At 46.4% G+C, this 10,922-nt stretch overlaps 1 protein-coding gene across 1 annotated transcript in view; it reads left to right on the top strand.

Annotated features, from left to right (window-relative positions):
- The first annotated feature begins 982 nt into the window (after window positions 1–982).
- LOC307244635 (tyrosine-protein kinase yes-like) overlaps window positions 983–10,922 on the top strand; it is a 21,918-nt gene continuing 11,978 nt past the window's right edge. Inside the window, exon 1 of the mRNA XM_080019889.1 lies at window positions 983–1,270. The gene's annotated coding sequence lies outside the window, so the exon portion shown is untranslated. The remainder of the gene's footprint in view (window positions 1,271–10,922) is intronic.

The raw sequence follows: 10,922 nt of genomic DNA on the forward strand, positions 1-10,922 counted from the left end.
TAGATAGATAGATAGACAGATAGATAGATAGATAGATAGATAGATAGATAGATAGATAGACAGATAGACAGACAGATAGATAGATAGATAGATAGACAGATAGACAGACAGATAGATAGATAGATAGATAGATAGATAGACAGATAGATAGATAGATAGATAGATAGATAGATAGATAGATAGATAGATAGATAGATAGATAGATAGATAGACAGACAGACAGATAGATAGATAGATAGATAGATAGATAGACAGATAGATAGATAGATAGATAGATAGATAGATAGATAGATAGATAGATAGATAGATAGACAGATAGATAGATAGATAGACAGATAGATAGATAGATAGATAGATGGATAGATAGATAGATGGATAGATAGATAGATAGACAGATAGATAGACAGACAGATAGATAGATAGATAGATAGATAGATAGATAGATAGACAGATAGACAGATAGATAGATAGATAGATAGATAGATAGACAGATAGACAGATAGATAGATAGATAGACAGATAGATAGATAGATAGATAGATAGATAGATAGATAGATAGATAGATAGATAGATAGATAGATAGATAGATAGGTAGATGGATAGATAGATAGACAGACAGACAGACAGACAGACAGATAGATTAACCTCGTCCTGTCCTGTAGTTGCTCGCTGTGGCCGCTAGGTGGAGGCAGACGGTTTAGTTCGGCTGCTGTAGAATCCTCAGATTTTACTCTTTCGTCTTGACGGAAACGTCACTCTGCTTTTATTTCCGGGTTGCGTCATTAAAATAATAATAACGTTAATAATATGAATACAATTAATAATAATATAAGTAATATCCAATAATATAAATAATAATAATCCCAAATGAATATGATTAACATAGCGTTTGGATTAATTTGTTATGCAGATGGTTTGGGCGGTGCAGCAGCCGCCATGTTGGGTGTCGGTGGGTGGGGCGGAGTGGAGCACCGGGAGCCGACCGGGCAGGGCCAGCGGGACCGGGCAGGACGGGGCAGGATGGAGGCGTCGGGACGAACCGGAGGAACACGAGCTGCTCCGCCGCTTCTCATGTGATTCCACTTGGTTTCAGACGGTCCACCGCTGGGTGGGGACGACGAGGAGGAGCAGGAGGAGCAGGACGACGGTGGTGGTGACGGTGCTGACGGTGCTGATGGTGCTGAGAGGATGAAGAACCGCTCCGGACCGGAATAACTGATCTGCCCGCTGTGGAGAGAGGTCCAGACGGATGTGAGCAGGACCCACCAAGGTAAACAACACCAAATAAAACCTGTTTAGTGAGGGGGTCGGTCCGTCGGTACCGTGTCGGTACCGGTACCGTGTCGGTACGCTGTTAGAACCGTGTCAGTGTCGGCACCGTGTCAGTAACGTGTCGGTACCGTGTCTGTACGGTGTCAGAACCGTGTCATCGTCGGTACCGTGTCCGCACTGTCTCTGTACCGTGTCGGTACCGTGTACCACAACAAAGGGACCAGGTCTCACTGTGGCAGGAGGGTTTATGATACAGTGGAATAAGTCTGGGGACAGAAGAGGGAATATGATCAAATATAATATATATAAATATAATGTATTATATATATATACAGTGTGTGTGTGTGTGTAATAATGTAATGTATAATAAATGTATAATAATTATGTATAATAACACAAACCTCAGATTGTTCTTCGTAGGAGACATTCAAACATCATTTCAGTAAAACCAGATTCAATGCAGTTATGTTTGCAAAGTATGAAGCTGGAGAGCAAACTTTACTGAACTGCATATGGAATATACAGCAGAATATATATATATTATATGTACTCGACTTTATATGGAATATACAGCAGAATATATATATTATATGTACTCGACTTTATGTGGAATATACAGCAGAATATATATATTATATGTACTCGACTTTATGTGGAATATACAGCACAATATATATAATAGAGTTATGTAGAAGAGAATGCGACAGGACACAGAATAGAATACAGCGGAATTGTACATAATGTAATAGAACCAAAAATAAGAGAGGATATAATAAGAGGATAGAATACAGTAGAATATAATAGAACAGAATATAATCAAATGGAACAGGATAGGGAACTGGAATAGATGGAATAAATATAATATAATTGATACATGGAAAAATCGATGAAGTTTGTGTGAACCCAGCACACATCCGTCATATATTAATATTGGCTCATCATCGCATATTTACAAAAGATATTGTACTTAATCTTTAAATTGCCCCGAAATTTCTGCATCATTCAGAATGAGAAACGCCTCCAACTGTCATTTCTGAACTTGTTTCCTTTGAAAGAAACAAGAAAGCAGTCATCCAGACACAGGACCTGCAGGGGTTCGAACCCACATCTGCAGCCCCGCCCACTCACACCGCCCCCGCTGTGGTTCTGCTGCTCTGGTTGAAGTCAAGCTGTAAAATCTCAGATCCAAACCAAAGCTGCTTGCACGCATGAACTCCAGACGATGTGCGGATAATCAGGTCCGGACATTGTCCTGAGTTTCCCTTTCACACACACGTAGCTCACAGCCGGAGACGGTCTGTGTCAGACGCGTTCACACAACCTGGAAATACTCTGAAAGATTTGAGAAAAGAATCTAAATGCCTAAATGACTTTTTGTAAAGTTCCTTATCTTCTGTGTAATTCAATAAACACAAGCAATAAATCAATCTATAGTATGACCAACAAAGCATTGGATACAGGCAACATGTAAACAGCTGTTTCCTGTCAACCAAGCCCACATGTTTTGATGAAATGAGATGAATTGATATGAGTCGTATATCTTGATTTAACTATTAATTGTAAAAAATAATAATAATAATTTATCACAGAAGGATATTGACTAATTAATTGAACTTCAAGCCTTGTAATGTCTGAATCTGAAAATTCTCATTTGAAAAATATGCAGTGTGTCAGGGGGCCGTCTACGTGGCCTATAGGAAGAGCCCGTCCTGGACGGTTCTATTGGTTGGATTGTGTAACATAAAAAAACCCCACTTTTTTTGAAACGGCAGGGTTTGCGATTTGAAAATTGCCTTCTGTTCTGATGTTGGTATGAATTTGATGAATCGTTCAGCCCTGTAGACGAGGGGCGGAGCCTGGGTAGAGCGCGCAGGAGGCAGGACGCGACACAATGACGCTGCAGCGTTTTAGCCACGCCCAAGATGGCGGACGAGGCTACGACTTGTCTTTTTTTTTGCGTTGATACTCCGTATATTTGGACATAATACAAACAAAACAGTGGAAAGTAATAATAAAGAAAGCAGAAAGGAGAACGCAGCAGCTACCCTCCGTGCACTGTGGTAAATAACTGGGGCGTGATAGAGACGTCACCGACACGCGCCACGCCCACCGACTCTGTCACAGATTTTGTACTGGGGTGAAGTCCGGGTCAAATGATTCAGACTCTTGGGTTCACGCGCACAGCTCCTCCGGGTAATGTCTGGATCATTTCAGGGTTGAGGTGCATGTGTGAAAGCAGCTGATGGCACCGTTTTCAGAAAACAAGCAAAGAATTTAGGAAGTAAATTTGGAGTATTTAATTAAGTACCTTCTGTACACTGCTTTTTAGTGCATGTGAGCCTTCAGGTCAGTCCGGTGCTTCCACATCCAATCTCAAATCCCGACGTGAGGTAACGAGCGCCTGAACGCCGACACAGGGGCGGTGATTTGTTGTTGTTGATCGTTGTTATTATTTATGGCTCCTCGGTGGGAGTCGCTCCATCTCGACGGTAAGACGTCGTCCTGCGATACACAGGTTCCCAGTCGAAATGAATGATGATCAGGAAATAGCCAAACTGAAATGTATCTCAGTGTGAGGTTCCAAATAGTGGTGGGTGTTTTTACTTAAAACAGACAAACAAAAAAAAAAAAAAAGCCCTCATTGGGCTTTTTATGTGATTTTGATGCTGTATTTAAATTGTGTAGAAATCTCTGTGATAATCGCGAAACATATCATTTTCCAAATTCTCCGGCTTTTAACAACCTCCCGCCCGGACGGTGCAGATACGTCGGGTCACATGACGACACGCGGAGGAATGCGCTCCGAGGTGGAGAAGCATCTGTTGTAGATTTGAAGCTTTAAAGCTCCAAGGACCCTCTGAGTCTGCAGCCTGGAGACAGCTGCAGACAGCTGAGGGAGAGGGGATGGAGAGTGGAGAAAGAGAGACAGAGAGAGACAGACAGAGAGAGAGAGAGAGAGAGACTGAGAGAGACAGGCCAGTTCTCCGGTCGGTCACTCAGACAGACGTGGTGATGGCATCAAACCGTCGTGGAGGCCGCACATGAGGAACCAAATGTGCTGTGACGGCCCTTTCCTGGAGATGTTGTCAGGGACACCTCCAGCAGTGACGTGGAACGTACGATGAAATGAATGAACCCACCTGTCTTACTGCGCCGGGCTGTTCTCAACGACTTAGTCCCTTCGTGCCTCCAACCCTGACGAGACTTGAATTTAGGAGCCATGAGATGAATAACATTGGTCGGTCTAAAGGCAAAGATCTGGCCCATAACTGGCTTCCTGTTGAATCACTGAATTCCTAAATCATCCCGTGTACTCCTGAGCTCTGGAGGATGAGGAGTCTCCACTTCACTGCATCTGCATTTAGTGGGTGTTTTAAGGTGTTTTAAGGTGATTTTAGGTCTTTTAAGGTGTTTTTAGGTGTTTTATGTGTTTTAAGGTGTTATGTGTATTTAGGTATTTTAGGTAGTGTTTTAAGGTGTCATGGGGTCACTCAAAGCCCTGACTGATCATTTCGGACTGTTTTCATAATTTTTGAGTTGATTTTTTTGTTGGAATTAAAGGAATACATCCACACACTGTGTGTGTGTTTTTTTTGTACCCAAGAGCTTTTCTTTCACTTTTTAGTTTTGAGTTTCTTTAAGAGAGAGAGAGAGAGAGCGAGAGAGAGAGAGATACCGCTTCGGTTTTAAGTTTAGGTCGTAAAACACAGAAATGATTTTCCGGACTCCCCGCTCACATGTCGAGGTTTGATTTTTCCATCCTGGAAAATGAACAGATCCTGTGTTGTTTTATCCCAGAGCTGCTTAAGTGTGTGTGTGTGTGTGCGTGTGCGTGCGTTAGGGCAGAGATCAGGCTTAGTATTAATCCATAAATGCAGAAGAGTTGAATAGTAAAAGCCTCAAAGGACATCTCTCCGTTCTGAGCGGAGCCGACCGGTTGTGGAGCCCAGAACCGGTCGGAAGACGTCTCCGTGTCCTGACCTCTCAGCGCCTTGCCGTCCGTCTCGTACGTCCCGTCTGCTCCGATCAGAACCCTGTAGCGCCAGCCCTCCATTTTGAGCGTCGTGTGAGAACCGCCGCCATGATGGGGCCTGAACCAGCTCCAAGTATTCAGCGTCAAACGACCCTCAAAGCAGATACATACGGTGTAAAGACTCACTGAATCTGGTGGAAGGTTCTTCCGGGAAAGGAAGTGGAGTGTTGCCATGGCGATGCAGAACGTCTTTCGCTAATATAGGAAAGGACACTGGATGACAGTACGAACGTGTGGTGTGAAGTACGCGTTCATGCAACGAGCGTCAAAGTGCGGAGTCAGACTCAAAAACGAGTGCTCACCCAGCACGCTGCGAGGGGCGTGGCTGTAAAGGAGGTGCAGGGTTTGTCCCAGGTCAGCACATGGAGAGGAAGGAGGTGTAGGGGTGAAAGGTCGCATGGGTCAGTGTGATACTTTACGGTTTTGGCTTTGTCTTGGAGCATTTTCCCGTCGCTCCTCATCCCCTCGTCCTGCTCCGGCCGGAGCCGGGGTTCACTCCGCTTTATGCTGCATTTGGTTTGGGTCCCACTGGGTTAGGGAGTCAGACTGAAGCCGCTCGTTCATACGTTGGAAATTGGACCAAACCCTTCGTAGTTTGGCTTCCAAGCCAAAAATGCTTCAAATGCACTTTGAGAACACGAGGCGCTCCTTTCGGTTGGAGGCGGTCTGCGTGTTCTGCAACGAGGGAGGGCTGTTTATTTGAGTTTTCAGTGGTATTTAATGTGTTGATTCAGAGACCCGGCAGTGTTGTCCTTCTCACATGGAACATTTTAGGGACTTTTACTTCCGTCTTATCAGCCAGTGAACCGGCCGACGCAGTCATTCCAGGTCACAAATTCTAGATGATTGAATCTTGTCTCTACATCTTGAATTGAAATGATTTGCGAGATTGTTTTCCCCAAATTTGGTGCAAGTTGGTGTGTATAACATATAGAAAGGCAGTAATCTATGGCAGTCTTAGTTTGTAAACCAGCTTATAGAATCGGAACATCTTCCCCGTGGAGCTTCTCCGTCTCTGACACGCTGAGGTTGGTCCAAAAAGCAGAACATGAAGCCAGCTGATCGTTGGGAAATTAAAAAGTATGAAAAAGTATTAAATCAACATAGGGACACTAAGTATGTTGTTAGCCCCCGTAAAGAATAATACAAATGGAGTGATGGACCGCACTTGGGCCCCAAGGCATTTTTGGGAAGGCGGTGCTTGCCCGAAAGAGGGGGGGACGGCAGCTCCCCAGAGTCAGCCGCAGCTGCTGGATTATTTCCGCAAAAAGTTGTTTGTTGCGTCGAAACGGGCTCAATGTGTTACGACGCCAAAGAAGATCCAAAGTTTGAGCGCGTCGAGTACAATATCGATCTTGGATGTCAGCGCCGGAGGCCTGGCGGCGCTCCGTCGAAACCCGCTGCCTCGGAGGAGGGAAGAGCCGTGATGTGGGCGAGACGGGAGCCGGCCTCGCCGTGACCCAGTTCCCAGACGGAACCTGAACAATCCGACGAGGCTGTCTCCTCGCAGATCGGACGCAGGAATTATTTCTCCCTTAACTGCTTTTAATTTCCTCTGTTGTTCTTGGATGGGCCATGGCGGAGCGCGGCAGCGCACGTCGCATGCCGCAGCGGGGGTCATAGCGGGGGGGGCTCCCAGAAAGTGGAACACGTTACTATAATTAGCTGCACGCCTGAAAACACGAGCCGTCCTTTGTGTTTTATACAGCAAAGCAACTCCGTCAACGGGGGCCCGGGGGCTGCGATGCCATGTGACGGGAGCTCCCAGGCCGTCGGGGGCGGGGCGGCGGCGTCAGAATCGATCCTGGGACGTGGACGTGAAGGGACGGACATGGAGAAACGTCCCCCCCCCCCCCCCCCCCGATGACAGTGTCACAGCCTGACATTGTAAAGAAAACGCTGCCGAGCCACACGGCCTCGTTGCCCCAACGCAGCAAGTCAGTGTTAGAGACAACTTGACTCTTTCTTTTGGCTGTTTTGTTGTGTGAAAGCTGGTGAAGTGAGATTGAGGGACAGTCGTTGGGGAGTTGAAAATCTACGAGTGCAGAGTTGAAAAGCATCGGACCAATGATGAGGTAGTATGAGGTAATGATGAGGTAGTATGAGGTAATGATGAGGTAGTATGAGGTGATGACGAGGTAGTATGAGGTGATGACGAGGTAGTATGAGGTAATGATGAGGTAGTATGAGGTGATGGCGAGGTAGTATGAGGTGATGGCGAGGTAGTATGAGGTGATGATGATGTAGTATGAGGTGATGATGAGGTAGTATGAGGTAGTATGATGTGATGATGAGGTAGTATGAGGTAGTATGAGGTAATGATGAGGTAGTATGAGGTAATGATGAGGGAGCTGTGGTTGTGCATCTGGCTGCATGGGGTCTGAAGGTTGATTCAGGCTGGTTAAACAGACGCTGGCATCAGAGAATCCCTCTGGTACCAGAACCAGATGCTGACTGCGGCGTCACGCGTCGCTGCTGTGAAAGGAAGCTTCATTTCCTGTGTTTTTTCACTCCGAGCAGCGTGTTGGAAGTCTCTCATGGACGGAAGGGATTAGACAGCATGTTAATCATTGTGTTCTAATGAGCCCAAATGAACAGTGTTTAACAGCTTATTACAGCTTATTAATTAACAGATTATGCTGTTCACTAAAAGCAATGGATTGCATCAGGATTCTGGATTAGCCAATATTTGATTATTGTATGTGGTGGAAGCTGGATCCACGGCGTCTTTACTACGCAGAAAACTTATCACAGATCACAGCGACGAACCAAAATGAGTATGAGTTGAGTTTGTTAAAACAAAAAAAAAAAGAAAGTCTTTCTCCAGTTTGGATAAGCAGAAACCTGAAGGGAATTTGAAGATTTACGTTTGAGAGGCCACGAGCCGACTAGAAAATAGGTCTCCAGCGCCGACAAATCTCCATTTTTGTGCGTCTGTATTAATATTCTCTGGGGTAAATCTCTCCTCCCATAATCCCCCTGCTCGCCAGTGGAGCTGGGGGGCCGCTGTCTCTCAGTCTGGATGCGTGAGTACAGTGTGTTTGGTGCGTTTTAAGGTTTTTCTGCTCTTTAGAAATAAAGGAGAAATAAATGTCTTAGAATCCCCACACTGTAGTGTAGTGCTGCTTGCCGTGTGTTTTGTTTTTTTTATTCAAAGCATTTATCCTGTGCTGAAGTATTTATCATTTTCAAAGTAAAGTTGTCTCTTTTTATTATAGATGTATGATATATTTAAATTAAATACCTAAATATAATAATAATAATAATAATAATAATACCACTTCTACTACTATTACTACTACTACTACTACTACCACTACTATTACTACTATTAATAATAATAATAATAATAATAATAATAATAATAAAAATAATAATATATCAATATATTTCAAAAGCTCTTGTAGTGAAAATGGTTTTGATCACCATATTTTCAGGTGCATTGTGGGTCATTTATAGTGGAGCATATAGAATACACATTTTATGGATGAGATTGGGAACAGGCCTCTCAAAGTGCTGCGGTCCCAGTTTGTCCGCACGGTACCAGGGATAGAAGCGGAGCACAGATTTGTTTCGGGTTTAAGGGGAGGGCGGCTCAGCGTCTTAAAGGGTGGCTCCAGCTTTTGGGAAATCAGCTTTTTGTCTCTCTCACCCAGATTCAGACAACAAGGTCAAGAGCGGTCCCTCTCTGTCCAGTACCGCCCCTGTGAAATGTACCAAAGAGAGTGTTTTCCTCTCTCCCTCTGGTCTCAGTAGGAACGTCTGAACATCTGATCAGATTTACAGGCTGGTTGTTTTGAAGTGGCAGAAGTCCTGCGACCTTCTGACCTTTTCTCCCGTGACTGACCACTTCAGAGCCCCAGACACAAAAAACCAGTGTTGAGCCCGAGTGCAACCTGTCATTTAAGCACCGTGTTTTCATCCGAGCGGAGTGCTCCGGGTCCAAGCAAAGGTTTCTGTGGCTCGTTTTTTGGGGTTTATTTTCCAGCCGTTGAGCTGAAGAACTCCATGAACCCTTCACCCTCCTCCTCCTCCTCCTCTTCCTCTTTGATGAAGAAGGGAAAAAAAAACAAAAAAAAACTCCACCACCTCCCGAGATCACGGCTGTTGCGCTGCCATCGGCCAGAAAAGGGTCTTTTCAGGCTTTGCAGACGACGCCTTCCGAGTCAGGCGAGGGTTGAACGCGCTTGACTTTTAATGTTGCGTTTTCAAAGTTAGAAAAGCACCGAATCAATCCTGAGAAAATGTCTGGATTTTTCTCTCTATAGTGAACACGGTGAGAACAGCAGACATCATGTCAATGAAATGTCTCCTCGTGGGCAGCCGGTCAGCGGCTGGAAAAAGGCTGCACGTCTTTTAAGAAAGCGGACACACAATTTTCTGGAACCTGCCGGCATCCTGGATAAACAGGTCCCCGTCTTTTTGGTGCGCGGCAGCAGCGTCCGCCCCCGGTTTGAGCGAGTCCGTCGTGACAACGTGACGTGATTATGCCGGGTGATTGCGGAACTCGAATAACTGAATCCCTGTGTGACGCCGAGGCCCTGAGAAGCGGCGCGTGGCCCTGGAACCAGCTCGGCAAAGTCCGGTTCCTCGTCGTAAGTGAACGTTGAAGGGCTTTGGCTTTGGCTCTTGGAAGCGCCGGCGCTCGGGAAGATGCGTCTGTTCCAGTTTGTCTGATCGCTGCGGTGTTTCCTTGGCCCCCCTCCCCCCGCTCCGCGGAGCTCCAGGGAATTCTCCCGAGAGGAGGAATGTCGGGGCCCCAGACGGAGGCGGGCGGGCGGCGGAGCCCTCCCGCCCCCGCTGCGAGTTACCGTACACGGCGGCGTGAGCGGCTGCAGCTGCTGGAGCGGTCGGGGCTCGGCGACGCGGCGCGGCACGGCCGGAGCGAAGGCACGCGGCTCTTGTGCCCTGATGCTGTGGTGCTCGTGGTGCTCGAATCGCTGCGATCGAAAAAGTGAGCGACTGTTCATTCAGCGTCGTCTGGACAACGGTAAACAGTCGGCCGCATTTTCTTTGAGTTAAAAATGTATTTCCTAGGCAGGGTTAGGCTGTGTAATTAGACTTGTACATCTTAAGCAGCGTACGACTTCCTCCTCAATGTTTAAAACATGGATTTTCCCACCCAGGCCTCATTAAATGCTGGTTGCCATCACTGTTAACTGTCGGTAGCACGTCCTGCCGATCCACTCTGCCGCCGCTTCTCGTTCTCAAACCCGGCATTTAATCCTCTTTTTCAGGGCTTTAGAGCCGACTTTGCTTCCATCTGTGCGAACGTAAGAGACTCGAAACAGGAAGTTGCGTCGCCTCCCACCGCAAGCCTGCCGGGGCAACGTCGCGCCCTGCATTTTTCTGCGGAGATTCCACAAAGTGAAAAAATAAATAAAATGTGATGTCACTGTTATTCGAAACACGAATAACAGTGACCGGGAGGACGCAGAGTCTTCCGGGAACCCAGCTTTAGGAAAGCTGTGAGCGTGTTTGGTCAGCGTGACGTCCGGCGACGCCCAGCGGCGCCCGGCGCCTCTCGTCGGTCCTTGTTTCATCCCCGCCGCTCTGCGGAGGCGGCGCTCTGGTGAAGGTCTGGAGCTCTGAGAGATTTAGGGCTGACGGTTGAGGC

This window comes from Zeus faber (genome assembly GCF_960531495.2).
Source record: "Zeus faber genome assembly, chromosome: 19".
Lineage (NCBI taxonomy): Eukaryota > Metazoa > Chordata > Actinopteri > Zeiformes > Zeidae > Zeus > Zeus faber.